Source organism: Peromyscus californicus, unplaced genomic scaffold, assembly GCF_007827085.1.
Source record: "Peromyscus californicus insignis strain IS unplaced genomic scaffold, ASM782708v3 Scaffold_3__1_contigs__length_106647218, whole genome shotgun sequence".
Lineage (NCBI taxonomy): Eukaryota > Metazoa > Chordata > Mammalia > Rodentia > Cricetidae > Peromyscus > Peromyscus californicus.
The window spans coordinates 95,048,390-95,064,785 of NW_026294551.1; the positions used below are offsets into that span (position 1 = coordinate 95,048,390).

General features: G+C 49.7%; 4 non-coding genes across 4 annotated transcripts; 3 read left to right on the top strand and 1 right to left on the bottom strand.

Annotated features, from left to right (window-relative positions):
- The first annotated feature begins 4,814 nt into the window (after positions 1–4,814).
- Positions 4,815–4,887, top strand: Trnak-cuu (transfer RNA lysine (anticodon CUU)). Its single transcript has one exon. It is a non-coding gene; the product is annotated as a tRNA-Lys (tRNA).
- A 106-nt stretch (positions 4,888–4,993) lies between these two features.
- Trnap-cgg (transfer RNA proline (anticodon CGG)) lies at positions 4,994–5,065 on the bottom strand. Its single transcript has one exon. It is a non-coding gene; the product is annotated as a tRNA-Pro (tRNA).
- A 3,390-nt stretch (positions 5,066–8,455) lies between these two features.
- Trnap-agg (transfer RNA proline (anticodon AGG)) lies at positions 8,456–8,527 on the top strand. The gene has a single exon. It is a non-coding gene; the product is annotated as a tRNA-Pro (tRNA).
- Positions 8,528–14,055: 5,528 nt separating this feature from the next.
- Positions 14,056–14,128, top strand: Trnak-cuu (transfer RNA lysine (anticodon CUU)). The gene has a single exon. It is a non-coding gene; the product is annotated as a tRNA-Lys (tRNA).
- The last annotated feature ends 2,268 nt before the right edge of the window (positions 14,129–16,396 follow it).

Sequence of the window (16,396 nt, forward strand, 5' to 3'; positions counted from 1 at the left end):
GCTCTAACTCAGACACAGAATTAGGGGGACTCCTAAGAAGACACTGAGCCTGCTCTGGGTTATTACAGGTTGTATGAAATATCAATGTTCAGACTAGGTTTAGCCTTGAATGAATCCATTTTATAAAGCACCAGTTTTGATCTGAGTTACTCCATCTTGAACATAAATGTTAAGAAAGAATGACTATCTTGTTTATACAAGTAAATAATGGCTGTCTGCCAGCACAAGGAGGCAGATCGGCAACATATTTCTACAGGTAGATAACAACCCCTACAAATGTATTAAATCCTATCACTCACACCAGATGGAACCCTTCAGAAGGAGCATCCTGAGACTGAAGTGCGGCAGACATGCCGACTAGTCACCCCACCCTGCCACTTATTAGGAATTTTATCTAGGGAAATTGTCATAGCAAAGGAACTCTGCCTCCAGACTAAGGCTCCAGCGCACTTTCTGCCGCCTGCTACACTCAGTTGGTTTCAAACTACCTTTCTAAATGGCTGGTCACCTGGTGCCTGTCTGAACAACACTGGAAACAGACAGGAAAAAAAGCCAACAACCCAATCATGTTCGCTGTCCTGGACGTTTCAAATCACATTGCGGGGGCCCTTTTGCTCTACTAAAAAGTTGTGGGTAGGTGAAGACAATCTCTTCAAGTTTCAGCTTTTGGTAGCTTTCTATCCTTACATTGGCAGCTGAGACCTGTACAGCAGCAGGGAACGCCCTCTAGTGTTCTGCCCTCATGCCAGCCTCCAGTGCTGGGGCTTTTCTACCGTTCAGACAGCTCTCCGCTGATTGGAGCTGGGTGTGGAGGTGTACATGCCTTTAATCCCGGCACTCTGGAGGCAGAGGCAGGTGATCTCTGTGAGTTTGAGGACGGCCTGGTCTACTGAGTGAGTTCCAGGACAACCAGTGCTACACAGAGAACCTTGTCTCAAAACAAACAAACAAACAAACAAACAAAAAACCCAACAAAACAAAACAAACAAAAACCTGTCTCCAAAAACAAAAAACACTAATAGTAATTTTTGTTGTTGTTGTTGTTTTGTTTCTCTGTAGACCAGGCTGTCCTGGAACTCACAGAAATCCGCCTGCCTCTGCCTCCTGAGAGTTGGGATTAAAGGCGTGCGCCACCACTGTCCAGCACAAATAGTAATTTTGACAGTGCTCTATGGTTAAGAGAGAGTTCATTTGTCTCATAGGTACTTAGATCCCGTACACCATTACAGCTTTTACAGCAAAACTCCCAAACATCTTATATGGTGTACTGATTAGTTTCCTATAGCTGCTCTTACAAATGACTAGAAGTGGGTGGCTGAAAACAGTCGAAAGGTATTCTTGAAATTCTGCAGCCAGCAGCTTTTCCTTGAGGTATTTACAAGGCCTGCTTCCTCTCCAGGCTCCAAGGAGGACACTTCCTTCTCTCTCCCAGACTCTTGTAGCTGCCTGCAATTGTTGTGGAATATTATTTTAACTATGTAAAGATGTGTTACATTTGTTTATGTTGTGGAATATTACTTTAACTAGGCAAAGATGTGTTGCATTTGTTTATGCTGCATTTGTTTAACTACGTAAAGATGTGTTGCTGTTTCACTTTGCTGCCTAAGGCACCTGATTGTCCTAATAAAGCTGACTGGCCGATAGCTAGGCGGTAGGGGATAGGCGGGGCTGGTGGGCAGAGAGAATAAATAGGAGGGGAATCTAGGCTCTAGGCTGGAGAGAAGAAAGGAGAGAGAGAAAGAGAGGGAAAGAGAGGGAAAGAGAGGGAAAGAGAGGGAAAGAGAGGGAAAGAGAGGGAAAGAGAGGGAAAGAGAGGGAGACATCTGGGGCCAGCTAGACAGCCAGTCATGGAGTAGGACATACAGAACGAAAGAAAGGTAAAAGCCCCGAGGCAAAATGTAGACAAAGAGAAACAGGCTAATTTAAGTTATAAGAGCTAGTGGGACAAGCATAAGATAAGGCTGGGCATTCATAACTAGTAATAAGTCTCCATGTCATGATTTGGGGGCTGGCGGTTCAAGAAAGCCAGGTACACACAATCTCTATTGTTCTTCAATTACAGACACATGCCTCGTCAGACTAGTAGTCTGTGTTTTTTTTATCTTGCCATTTCAGTCGTTACATGGGGGCTTATTCCACGTCACTATGACCTCACTTGACTTTACTAATTACATCTGCAAAGACCCCTGTACTATGATATGAGGTTCTAGGTAGACGTGGATTTTTGTTGTTTAAGACAAAGTCTCACTGTGTAGCCAAGGCTGGTCTCTAGCTCAGAGAGAGCCACCTTCTTCTGCCTCTTGAGTGCTGGGATTAAAGGCACGCACCACCATACCTGGCCTATACATGCATTTTGGGGGAAAACTGTGCCACCTAGTCCAGATGTTGTTGTTGATTTTTGTTTTATTTTGAGACAGTCTCCTGTGTTCTATCTAGGCCTTGAACTCACTAGGCAGCTGAGGATGAATTTGTACTTTTTTTTTTAAAGACAGGTCTCACTCTAGCTTAGGCTGGCCTGGAACTAATGTAGGCCACACCATCCTTGAATTGTGCTTATCTTCCTGACTCCTAAGTGCTGGGGTTACTAATGTGAAACGCCATGTCCAGTACAGCTGGGAATTTTAAAACATCATGCAGATCCATCCATACACAGCTAGCAAACCACGGGACCAGTCCAAAAGCATCTTCTAACATGGGAGCAAGACCCTTCCTGCCTCAACGTCCGAACAGAACAGATGCAGTCAGAGGGGACTCATGCTGTCAGACTTGGAGTTAGGAGACAAAGTACTCAGCTGTAATCCAGTCTGGCCCTAAGTAGAGGGACCTACCTGTCTCTCTGCTTGTGAGTGACATTGGCTTAGCAAACCCAAGTATCTGGTGCTGCCCGATCGTCTGATCATTTTGATTGTTTGATGGTAAAACTGAGACAGATAAATGAGCTGTAACTCTCTGGGATACTGGGCAGCTGGTAAGTATTGTTAAAGCCCTGTTAAAAATCACAATTAGTGAATGATTTAATTTTAATTTTAATTTTTTGAGACAGGGTTTCACTGTGGTCTGGAACTTGCATGTAGGCCAGGCTGGCTTGAAATTTACAGAGCTCTGTCTGCCTCTGCCATCGGAACGCTGGGAGTAAAGGCGTGCGCCACCATGTCAGCTAGTTTTTTTGTTTTTTTAATGTAAGCTCATCTTTTGATGTTCGTTTTTCTATAAGTAAGCAAGGACATTGGTGATCGGGGCAATTTGAATTCCTAAGTGGCAGCTCTTAGACTCTCGCTTGTTGCCCTAAAGCAAAAGGACTGTGCCAGTCATACTGCCCGCCAAACCGCTCCCATGACGGCACCAGCTGTCTGTAACAAAGGCTGAAAGCTTTATAAGGAAACCACACAAGGCTGACCACAGAAAGATTGTTTCAGTTCCCAAGGGTGCAGCTTCAGGCAGGGCTATTTCCGTTTTTACCAGTCTTTTTACAATCACAAGCCTGCACGAATTCTTGGTGACCCTGCAATCATTTTCATCCCGGGCCAGAAAGGGAGCAAGCACATCTCATAATCCAGCAGAGGGATTACTGTGATTAGTTCTAAAGAGAAAATATTGTGATTGGTGCAAACTCAAGCCTTCATTTGCATGTGAAGTGCGCTGTGATTGGTGCAAATACCCCTTTCCTGGCCTGGTGATCTGGTGCTCGGCTCTCTTGCGTCGTCCTGCTGAGAGATTCCCTCCTGTACTGTCTACCCGATGTGGCTTCTCACCGGCTTACCTCGTTTCCTTTCAGTAGTGCAGGCTGAGCTGCAGCCGTGCAGAGAAGCAGAGTCGCCGCAGGAACTGCTTCCCCAACGGTGGAAACTTGACGGGCACTCCTGGGGCTGCTCTTGCCTTTATCCCGACCCCACACACTGTCGTCGATCACAGAGGGATGTAAAAGCTGCCAAATACCAGCATTTGATTTTCTCCTTGCCTTCCCACAATTAATATTTAGGTAGAGTCGCTCATGAGACCCTCACGCCTCTTCTAGGGACTGTAGGCAATTAATGGCTGCTGGGGTGGGGGTGAGGGTAGGGGGTTACGATTCAATAAATAACTCTCCATCCATGCTCATGCAAGCAGCCTACTAAAGCTCAGTGGGTACCAAGCCAAAACCAAAAAAAAAAAGCATGCAAGAAAAAAAAAAAAAAAAGGCACAAAAATAGGAGGAAGGCTTTTTGGGAATAGGGGGGGGACCAGCCGGAGTGGGAGGGAAATGGGGGGGACGAAATGACCAACATACATTACATAAATGTATGAATTTGTTTAAGAATAAATTTTTAAAAGACACCTCCCTCCCCACTAGCTAGCAGATGGGTAAGAAAAGTGTGGCCTCCTGCTGGGTTTGATCCAGAGAACTCTCATAGGCCTAGATGAGACCCATCCTTTAAGAGCCATTGCAGGGGTACACGCCTTGTCCCCCATATTTTCACTGATCTACACTCCTTGACATGGACTTCACTGGCTAAGAGCAGCTCTCGAGTTTCTTGTCTCTGAAGAAGATGCGATCGATCGCTTGAGCGAAGCTTCTACCTTTTGGCGCAGTCGCCCCTGCGTGCCTATCGGGCCTCCAGGCATCACCCAGTGGTCTCTCGGCGGCAGCCCGGCCCAGCGTCTCTGCCCATCCGTGCTAAGCGTGAACTTCCCGGGCCCACGAGTCTGAGTTCCTCGCCAGGAGGGCCGGTGCTCTCACTGCTTTTTACTTTGAAATTTTTCCGCGGTAATTTCACCAAAGAGCAAGAAAGGGACAATAGGGCTTCTGTAGTTCTCAGCGTAGAGTTTCTTACACAGCCCGGCTAGCTCAGTCGGTAGAGCATGAGACTCTTAATCTCAGGGTCGTGGGTTCGAGCCCCACGTTGGGCGAGGCTTTTTGCTGTAGGAAGCTTGCACTACAAGGCTGCTAATTGTTTCTAACTTGGTGGAATTCTAAATGTGGCACCAAAAACATTGGGAAACTGGACCCCCTCCAGGGCTCGTCCGGGATTTGAACCCGGGACCTCTCGCACCCGAAGCGAGAATCATACCCCTAGACCAACGAGCCACACAGTTAAAAATTCCCAACACTTCCTTATAGGTCCGTATTCATTCCCAAATGAGTTGCGCCTTGCCGCTTGCCGAGGCTGTGGGGTGGGGATAAGAGTTTGGCAATCTACCATGGAGTCAGCTTCGAAGGAGGCCGTACGTACCTCAGAGAAAAGCTGCACTTTGGGGAAGTCCTTGCCCGGTGGCTGAGACTGCTGTGGAGGCTGTGTTTTGCGGCCAGAGAGCAGGGAGGAGGCAAGGAACGTCCATTAAATAAGCCTCGCCCCGAGTTCTCCCCAAACACATGGCCAAACAGTCCCACTGGACGCCCAAGACTGGGAGACGCTGCCGTAGCTCAGCCAGGCGGGAAATGTATGGAGTCTGGTTCCGTGGGTCGCAGCCGTATCATTTTGTCTGCATCTGGAAGGTTCAGCCCCAGGCTACGGTGTCTGTATGGGCAGGACGCTGGGAATCCTAGAAAGCTCCTTAGGAGCAGCTGAATTAGGAGCACCTCCGACCAAAGGAAGCAGATACCCAACTGGCATATGGTGGCCCTTCCAGTTCCGTGGGTGGTGTCTGGGACCTGGCCCACTTGGGTGGCATTGTGAATTCTGATCTCACTCTGAATTCCAACACCACTGGGTTGATTTACTCCTCCAGTCTGTCAGGACTCAGAGAGACCTATTAGGTATCCCCTTAAGAGGGAAGAGCCTTTGAGGATCCAGTTTTCTCCAGCATTTGACTTTCTTGCACTCTAAGCGGGATTGGGCCAATGAGCCCACGTACATTCTTGTTCTCTGCTCACTTGTGGTCGTCCTTGTGCCTGGCTCCACCCTAGTGCAGCAATAGCCTGGACCCAATTCCCCATGGGGTCCTATTCTGAGAGATGTTGACTCAGGACTGACCAGACAGAACGGGGCGAAGGAATCCCACAATTCAGTAGTGTGGGAGTCCCAGTTCTGTTCTAAGCTGCAGTCAGTCAGGTGGGAGGTGGGTAGAAGGCTTCTTCCAGAGGTACCTAGTGCAGCCAAGGAAGCAGGAGCCCAGGAGCCCAGGCTCTGGACTTCTGGATTGCCCAGCCTTTCCGCCAGCCTGAACTGCCTTGTGAGAATTTCACAAGACCTCTGCCTGTGTGGTCAGCTTGGTACTCCTGGAACCTTAGTGCAGAGTTCTGAGACCAACAACGGTGGCTCAGTCCTGCGAGGAGAGGCGGGCAGTGATTAAGGCTACGATACTTTGCTCCGGTAGCCCTTGGAAATGATACAGTGTTGCTCTGAGACAGGGTCTCTGTAGAACCCAGACGGATTAAAAGTGTGCAGTTTTGGGTTTTGAGACTCTTTCCAGGCCTCGAAGAACTTCCTTTTGTCAAACCTCCACTTCAAAGCTTGGTTGTTTCCCACCGAATCCACTTAGGAGTAGTCTAGGACTGTTCACCCGTAGCAGGGTGACTTTTGGGGATAGCTTAGGCAATGTGACAACAACCTGTCTCAGAGATGAAGGAAATAGAGCTGAGACCCATAGCTATCGATTTCTAGGATTCCATTTCTTTTTCTTGCCATATCACAAGAAAATACCTATATATTTTCGAGGGTCTCGTGTTACGCAGGCTGACCTCAAATTCACTGGGTAGTCGAAGATAACCTTGAACTCCTAATCCACCTGAGTCCACGTATCAAGTACTGGGATTTTAGGCTTTTGTCACCACACCTGGCTACAAACATACATATTTTAAGGACTTTAAATCTATGTAGTCAAGTTATAAGTCTTTGGTTTGTCAGTTTTGTGTTTTGTTTTGATTGGTATTTATAATTTTGAAAAATGGATTATGTCTGGACTTGCCTTTGTGTTTTCTAATGTCAGTATCCTGCCTAGAACGTCTTCTACTTTAATGACCCGTAAACCCGTCTCTATTCCACGCTGGCTAGTTATTTAGAGAATGGAAATTTTGCCGGCTTATCATCTCCTTGCTTTATGTCACTGAACTAGCGCTCACCCTGGAAATCCCACAGTGGCTGTGGACCGCTGAGTCCTTATGGTTTTTCTGCATGCTGGTACCGGACAACCGAGGATCTGGGGGGGGGGGGGGGAATAAACAAACGCCAAGCAACTCACTTGGAGGCAGGGAGGGGAGCAGTCAGGGTGCGTTGGCTTCTTGGCCTAAGGGTAGGAGTCTCGCTTTGGGTGCGAGAGGTCCCCGGTTCAAATCTCGGACGAGCCCAGTACTGAGACGTCTCCGCATTTTTACCCAGGTTCCCACTTACCTCTTATTCCTGCACAAGCAGAAGGCGGAGGAGCAGACTGGGAGAGCCGAAGAGAAACACGAGCTTTAGTAAAGGGCAGGTAGAACTTCAGAGACCTGCCAGGGACGGGGTACGCTTTCGAACAGATTGCGGGGTGTCTCGGAGGTCAAATGAGGACGGATAGGAATTGGACACTCCTCTCCCCACTCTGGGCGTGGCCCCTGGTGTCTCAAGGGGGACTTTCTTCATCAGGTGAGGGAGACGCGAGGGGAGGGACATTGGCGGCCACTTTTCTCTTGGGCCTGAGATCGTGCTTGCACCTCGTGGAGTTTTCGCCCCACTGTCGACTTATCGAAGTCTCTTCTTTTCTTTTTTCTTCTTTCTTTCTCTTTTCTTTTCTGTCTTCCCCTCCCTTCCCCGTTCTTCCCTTCCTTCTTCCTTTCTTCCTTTCTTCCTTCCTTCCTTCCTTCCTCCCTCCCTTCCTTCTTTCCTTCCTTCCTTCCTCCCTCCCTTCCTTCTTTCCTTCCTTCCTTCCTCCCTCGCTCTCTCTCGCTCTCTTTCTTTTCCTTTTTTGAGATAGAGTCCTTCTGTGTAACCCTGTCTGTCCTGGAACTCTAATGTGGAGGAGGATGGTCTCGAAACTTAAAGGCGTGAGCCACTACACCTGGCTAGGGACTCTTTTCTGAATTTTGGCCCCGATGGGCAGGTGGGATGCAAAATGGAAGAGGTGGCGAGGAGCGAGGTACCGCAGACACTCAGCTGACGTTTACTGCGCTCTGGAGCTGCTGCGTGGCCAAGGAGGCGCGGCCAGGGACCCTCCACGCAGCCGCCCTGACTCTTAGGGATTCCATCTGATCGGCGGCAGAGACCTTGGCGTCTAGACAGCTGCCGCGTGGCAAACGCTGATCCCAGCCCTGCTCCCCCGTAGACAATGCCAAGACCGAGGGGACACAGGACTGCGGGACCTGGGGCTGTTCCCCACTTCGTAGGTCGTGGAGGGGGGCTGGAAAATTGGAGTGTCTCTGCATACACAGTCCCGGAATTTGCCCTTCCAGAAATATCTGCTCTTCCAGGAATATCTGATACCTAATTATCCTCCCTACCGAGCTGTTAGTCCCGCCCCTGTTTCAACAACCGCCATAAAGTTGAACTACTGAGGAACTATATGTGGCTCGTTGGTCTAGGGGTATGATTCTCGCTTAGGGTGCGAGAGGTCCCGGGTTCAAATCCCGGACGAGCCCGCTGTAGTTTTGCAAACACTAATTTTGTTTTTTAAACAATCATTCCAAACGTTCATTCCCTACTTCTCTTTCCCTAGACACTAGAGAGATTTAGATTAACCCTGACACATCGGCTTTGGAGACTGAACCCAGGCTGTTGCAGAAGGTCTCAAACTTCGCAGCTGGCCACCCTGGCTTGTTGGAGGAGCGCTTCCTGAAAATGTCTTGATCCAGTCTTTAATCCGAAAGAGCATTAAAACCTGCAACTCCACTCTCTGTTCTTGGCTTAGGTCAGAGTATGTGGAGAGGCAGCTCTTCGGGTAGGCAGATGCCTGGGTGAGAAATTTAAACTTCATATGCAAATCGGGTTTATACCTGTGCCCTCAGGCACCCTTATATACCCAGAAGAGTTTGCATGGGTCCGGCTAGCTCAGTTGGTAGAGCATAAGACCTTTGTGTGGTGTTTGTGTATGTGTGTGTGTGTGTGTGTGTGTGTGTGTGTGTGTGAGAGAGAGAGAGAGAGAGAGAGACAGAGACAGAGACAGAGACAGAGACAGAGACAGAGAGAGACAGAGAGAGACCGAGAGAGACAGAGAGAGACAGAGAGAGCGCCAGCTAATCCTCGCTGCTCTGGAGCTCACTATGTAGACCAGGCTGCCTCTGCCTGCCTAGTGGTTAGCTTGAGACTGTTAGTCTTATGGCCCTGGGTTTTAGCCCCACATTGGGTGATGTGATGTTTTAGCCTGGACAATAGAATGTGCTCCCCTGCTGAGTTCCGTCGCCAGCTATAGGAAGATAACGTTTTAAAAGGCCGCTGGCTCTCTGCAGCCCTCCACTGCAGCTCATTACAGCTGCGATGCAGCCCTGCACTTTTCCAACTACTCTGTGGGGTTAGTTAGAAGCACTGAGAGGTGCTTCCTATGTACTCAAGAGCCCCAGTCTTCTTTCTAGGGCCACTAAAAGGTTGACTCTGGACTCCCCCAACAGCCCGGAGCTTGGGAAGCTGGATTTCCTAGAGCAGAAACCAGGAGCTCGGGCAGGAGGTGCAGGCTCTTGGTGTTTGGGGGCGTTAGCAGAAGGCCCCCTACTCAAACCTCTTCTCCCACACTGTCACTTCTCTTTCTGTTGTTTTTCTTTTGTTTGGGGGGTTTTCAAGACAGGGTTTCTCTTCATAACACTTTTCTCTGTGTAGCCCTGGCCATCCTGGACCAGGCTGGCCTCTGCCTCCCGAGTGCTGGGATTAAAGGCATCCCTCACCACCGCCCAGGAGAAACTTCCCCAGCTCCCTCTTTCCTTCTCTAATCTCTGGTCCTGAGGTCAGTAGCTGGGGTCAGGCTGGGGTCTGTTCCACTCTGTTCTGTGGGCATGGCAGGTCTGGTCTTTGTTTTTGTCTGGGAGACTTGAGACTGTGTCTGAACCATGAATCATAAGTGATGCGAATTTGCATATTGGAATACCAACTTGGGATGGGGGGGGGGCGGCAGCAAAACAAGGCTGGAGCAGATTTAGTCAGCATGACACAGGACTTGTTAAGCCTTTCCACCCCTGGCAGAAGTAAATAACCAGGCTTTGGTGGGGAAACACACTTTTACAACAGTATATTCTGCAGAATCCCCGGTAGGAAGAAATGTATAAAGAAGTTAGAGGTGAGGTTTTCACTGGAGGGACGGCTCAGTGGTTCGGGGCATTCACTGCCCTTGCTGCAGTTACTGAGCTAGCTTCAGTTCTCAGTGCCCATGCGGAGGCTCACATCGCCAGCAATGCCAGTGCTGGAGGATCGGATCCCCTCTTCCCGTCTGCACACGATGCACATGAGCTCAGCCTCACACATCCACATAAATTTAAAAAATTAAATAAGGGGATAGAGAGCTGGCTCAACAATGAAGAGTCCTGGCTGCTCCTCCGGAGGACCTGGGCTCAATTCCCAGACTCACATGACAACTCACAACTGTCTTAACTCCAGTTCCAGGGAATCCAATGCCCTATTCTGGCCTCTGTGGGCACCATACAAAACACCCTTACACTACAAATAAACCATTCAAAGAGAGAAAGAGTTGAGGTAAAGATACCCACTGCCAAGCTTGAAACCCTGAGCTTGATCCCAGAAGCCTCATGGTTGAAGGAGAGAACTGACTCGTGCAAGTTGTCCTCTGACTTCTCATGTGTGTGGCCACGTGCGCATGCATACCCCCATGCACACACACACACACACACACACACACACACACACACACACAAATAAATGTAAAATATTTTCAGAAAAGAAAGTCAGCAACTTACCTTTTAAAATTCCAAGAAAATAAGTCCTGTGAGCAACAGTTAAGTTTACTGTATCTAAAGAAGGACAATGATGAAAATATCCTTGAAATAGAAAGGTCTTTGAGTTTTAGAGATGGAAAAAAAAAAAAAGACTGAGTACTTCTACATAGAAAAAGCACTCAGTGATTGAAACTTTAAAACTAGACGGGGCTGAGGTGCGGTACAGTGGTGGAGACCTGTCCAGTCTGTGTGAAGTCAGACTTGAACCCCTGTGGGCGGGGTGATGACCACCGAGCCCTTCCCATGCCGGCTCTCTTTGGCCTCTTTCTTCCACGATTAAGGATGCTTGCAATTTACATGGATGAGGAAGCTCAACCCAGCCCTTAGGGGGGGAAATAAGACTCAGGGATACAACTCAAGACAGACCCCTCCCCCCATCAGAGCTGTGTTCTGGAGACTGCGACCGACTCTGCCACCGAACTAAGACCTGAGAGGCCAAGGCTCTTGACGACAAAGGCAGGACGCCGGACTCACAGGAGACACCTCTCCCGCTTAGATTAGGTTAATGTTGGGAAAACAAAGGAAAAGCGGAGACGCCTGGCTGATCAAACACACAGTTTAATAAGCAGCTACTGGGTGCCTGTCTTCTGACCAGATGCGCAAAGACCTAATGCAGGTGCCGATCCAGGTCGGGCCGTGCTCCTCCAGCGCCAGCCGTGGCTGCGTGCGTCTGCGTTACATTTCTCTGGTGTGTGAATAGAGCAAGTGTCAACCAAGGAAGGTCTGGCTCCGGCTCTGGGGACGTTTACTTTGAGTGGTTAGAGGGCGGGAACTAGAAAGAGGGTTCCAGGGCCCACAGACGGGGTGGGGGTGGGGTGGGGTCGTGGTGCTGGTGGTGCGGCAGGGGATAGGGGAAGGAGAACCAAGTGTGAGTGTGTGTGTGTGTGTGTGTGTGTGTGTGTGTGTGTGTGTGTGTGTGTATGCGCGGCTGCGGATAGGTAAGAAGAACGAAGCGGCAGTTCACCAACATTCATCTCTCTAGCATGCAGACAACGGTTTTATTCCCGGGGAGGGCCGCAGGAACTGAACTCAGGGTCCTCACTTCCCTCTCCTGCTGCTCCTTTGGGCGCTCCTGGCTCTGCTGTGTGGGGAAATTCTTAACTCTTTGGGAAGCTGCCCCTAACCTCTGAAATGGGTGTATGTACTTAGCTAGTTTTTAAACACCTTCAGATCATGGTTGGTAAAAATCCTAGAGCAGCTGGCGGTCATTAGGTGTTTGCTCGGCTAGCTCAGTTGGTAGAGCATGAGACTCTTAATCTCAGGTTCGTGGGTTCGAGCCCCACGTTGGGTGGCCATGTATTTTTGGCTTGGATATTCATGAGTCTTAATATATGGAGTTATATGTCACTTGGATGGAAGGCACAGCTTCCAAAGGAAAGCCCCTCACTTCATTGTTACTCCCTCCTCTCAGGAGATCCCTACCTTCTCTGGCCCAAACTTTGTGGGTAGCCCACAGGGTCGGGGATGGGCTGCTCAGTGGGCACAGAGGTAGAGACAGGGTTTGGTCCTGACTAGGGAAATGGAGTATCTTGGTTCTCATGGGTGCTGGATGAGGAAGAGAGAGGGTAGAGGGGAGACTTGAATGATCACGTGTTTTCCCCCTCACAAACAGTAGTTTTGAGTCTTTCCCCCTCCATCCTACAGACATCTATTGGCAGGCCGGCTCTTTGCTTTGTGTGTATGTGTGGGGTGGGGGAGATAGAGGGCTTGAGAACCTGCCGCAAGCCAAATATTCTAAGCGACATACAGTAGTGTATCTGAGGACCAATACGGGGCAAACACGGAAGCAGATTTAGTCAGAGTGACTCATACCTTATGAAGGACTCTAGAAGGCCTGAGCACGGCGAACACACGAGCCGAGCACAGCAAACACGGCACTGACAGATTTTCTCTTTTACCCCTTCTCCCTTGCTAAAAACCGTTAGATTTCATTCCTAAAGCTAACCCCGAGGTCCATTTGTCCACTGACTCGTTCCTGAGACAAAACACCAAGGTCCAACAATCAAAATTCATTATTTGGCTAATATATCCAATCAGGATTTACCAACCTGCCCTAGCAGAGACTCCCCCTTTTCTCCTTAAAAAACCCACTCCTACAAAAGACAAAACACAAAACAGATAAACAAAAACCCGCCTTCCTTCCTTTCTTGCTTGCTTGCGCTGGCTGTTACTGCTGCTGGCTGGCTGCCTTTGCAGTCTGCCCCCAGCCCGCCCCACCGGCTTGCCCCTCCTTTGGGGTAACACATCTCCTTTGTGCTAAGAATGTGGTGTGTGGGTGTGTCCTGTACCGATTCCGGGGAGTCGACCTCCCTTACAACTAACTTGCTATACCCTTCTGTCCTTGACAGAAGCACACAACTCCTATGATATTTCGCAGAATTCTCTATACAAAGAAATGTACCAAGAAAAGAGCAATTCACCTTAAAAAAAATACAACGAAACTTAAATTTTAGATGATGTGGGTGGTAGCACAATCGTAGAGCATATATATGCCTACGGGGTCTGAGTTGATCAGCTGGGTCCTAGCCTTCTCTCTCTTCTGCCTCTTTCTCCTGTAGCGAAGGACTCTTGCAGGTTCTACCCAGGCAACCCGTCTCAGGGTCATTGGAGTTAGGGGCTTGGGTATGATTCAGACATTGAGGACACTTGGGCTGTGTCGGATCGGTATTCTAGCCTTTTTGGAGCCTCAGCTGGGACGCCAAAGTAGACTCTGATAATCCATACAGAAAGTCCAAGTTGGAGCTCAGCCCACGAACCTCCTTCCCCCAGGGCCGCCCGGAGCCAGCCAGATCCAGGTCCCGGTTCCGCTGCCTCCCTCCAGCGACAGTTGTGTGGGGTTTACTCCCTGGGTCTGCCTGCGTGGATACTTGTGTGGGGTCTGATTCCGGCTCCGGGACCTTCTTTTTCCCGGTTGGAAGGCAGGGACTGGGAGGGAGGCCGTCCCAGCACGGTGGCTAAGATGGAAGGGAAGCCCCGTCTGACACCGGCGAAAAGACGCGCCCTCCGTTAATTTCGTCCCAAGAAGGGCTTCCCTGGCCCGCCGTCCTCCCGGGCAGCAACCCTGGGGCCCGGCCTGAGAGAAACCTGGACATCCGAGGTGATTAGGGTGGGAGACCCCGTGCAGGCCCGGGACGTTTGTCCTCACTTCTCACAGGTGCTCCTACTACCTCATTCCAGTACCCTCGAGCCAACCTTGGTAATGACAGTGCTCAAGACCTGCACCGTGAGACGCCCGGCTAGCTCAGTCGGTAGAGCATGAGACTCTTAATCTCAGGGTCGTGGGTTCGAGCCCCACGTTGGGCGGCTTGGCATTTTGGTTTGGATTCTGAGATATTGAGCATTGTGAGTGGGATAGGGTGCTGTTTTCTCTCAACGACGTTTTACCTCTCTCTCTCCCCGTACCGGATTGCCGACTTTTGGCTCAGTTCTGCTGACCCCTAGAGAGTTCTGCGGTGGGGGATGGGCTGCGCGCGACTAGCAGCTCATCCGTCACTCCGGACAGTGAGCGGAAGTGAAGACAGTGGGTGCGTAGGGTTGGGGTCTCTACTATGGGTGCTTGTCAGGAGCGGGGAAATCCTCGTCTCTGCAGCCTGATCTGGTGGGTCCCAGCCCCAGGACTCTAGGACCGCGATGAGAATTCTGGATGCAAATCCCGGATGAGCCCAATCTGTCCCCGCCCCATCGTATTCTGTCCATCACCAGATGTGGCTGCAAGAGCGACACTTAACTGAAACCCAGCGCGGCACGTCGGGCCTGTGTTCTAACAAGCCGTTGGGTTTTCAAAGTAGGGATTGAACCCGGCGCACCCTACGTTACTGAGCTATATCCCCAGCCACAGGAAGGCAACTTCTAAAGGCTTCATGCTCTCTGTAGCTGCCCACGGCTGCTTTAGATTGAATCACAGCGTTGTACCTGCCAAACTACCTTTCATCAGTCTAAGTTGGAGGTACTGAGAGCAGGCTTCCTTCACATTTAACGACAATGTTCAGAGGCTACTAAAACTCCAGCCTGGGACTCGGCCGCAACATTGGCTCAGGATCCAGAGGGTCTTGGAGAGAGAGGCTGGAGTCTGGACCCAGGCTGAAGTGAATGATGCTTGTAGCTGCTGACAGACGCCTTCCTCTTGGCCGCACTCCCCCCCAGTCATCTGATGCAGCCTTCCTGGGCTCAGCACTCCTGGTCCAAACTCAGGTCCTGAGTTCCACCCAGCACCTACAAGTCTGGGTTCCTTTCATTCTGTAACATTCTCAACCTTCTTAATGCTGCGACCCTTTAATACACTTCCTCATGTTGTGGTACCCCCAACCATAAAATTATTTTCGTTGCTACTTCATAACTGTAATTTTGCTACTGTGATGAGTTATAATGTAAATATCTAATATTTCCGATGGTCTTAGGTGACCGCTGAGAAAGGATCCCTGGGCCCAAGGGGTCGCGACCCACAGGTTGAGAACTACCGTTTTTTGGTGTCCATGCGGTTGGCAAGGGCTCTTGTTTTTGTTTGCGATGAAGGGTTTGAAATTTTACTATGAGCCAGGATCGTGAGTGATTGAATTTGTGTATTTAAGTAACAACGGGGGTGGGGATGGGTGTGGTGAAGCGGGGTTGGAGACACAGGCTTGTTAAGTCCTTCCATCCCTGGCAGAAGCAAACTACCAATTTTGGGTGGAACATCACACATTTCTGTTACATTCCACAGAAATACCCATACAAAGGGAAAGGACAGTTCACCTTAAAAATTAACAAAGAAACACGATACAATCTGGCCACACGACATAAGCAATAGGCATAAGAAAGAAAATCACAAAGATTTCAGATGCTGAAGTCACCAGACAGATCATAACACAATCACACTCACTATATTTAGAGACTTGAGAACAATGGGGATATCTTTGAGGCGGAAAAGTCCTTCCATCTTTTGGACTGAAAAAAAAGAAGCAAACGTTTCTGTATTTGAAAACACACAATTGAAACTTAAAAAGTAGATGAGGGTAAGCACCCGTCACAGTGACGGAGCACTTGCTGGCTTAAGTTCCTGTGTTGGCCTCTAGGGTGTGCGTCGAATCTGTCTTGGTTAAACCAAGATGATCTCCTTGTCCAAGGGTCATTGGACAAGACCCTGGGAGTGCAATCCAAGTACTGGGGACTCGGGCTGGCTGGAGTCAGTGTTTTTAGCCAGGTTGGAGCCTCACCTGTGACGTCAAAGTAGGCTCTGCTAACCCACTCTCCGAGTCCCAGCTGGAACATAGTTTACTGACTCAAGCTCCCAGGCTATGTGGTCCTTAGACTAAGCCAAAGACCTGGGACGGTAAGTCTCCAAACTCCAGGGTTCTAGCCCTACCTGCAAGCGAACACCTCTCCCATTTAGGCTTCGTTCTGGGGAAACTGGGCTGGAGAAAGCGGAGAAGCCCAGGTCGGGCCAGCAACCAGCTGAGTCTTCTAACTGGTGTAGACTCAGACCCGACACAGGGGCGGTCCTAGGTTCAGATGCGCTCCTCCACCGCCAGACCTGTCGGGTTTTGTCCCCCACATCTGGATGTGTATATGTTTTCGTGAGGTGAGAGCCGAACG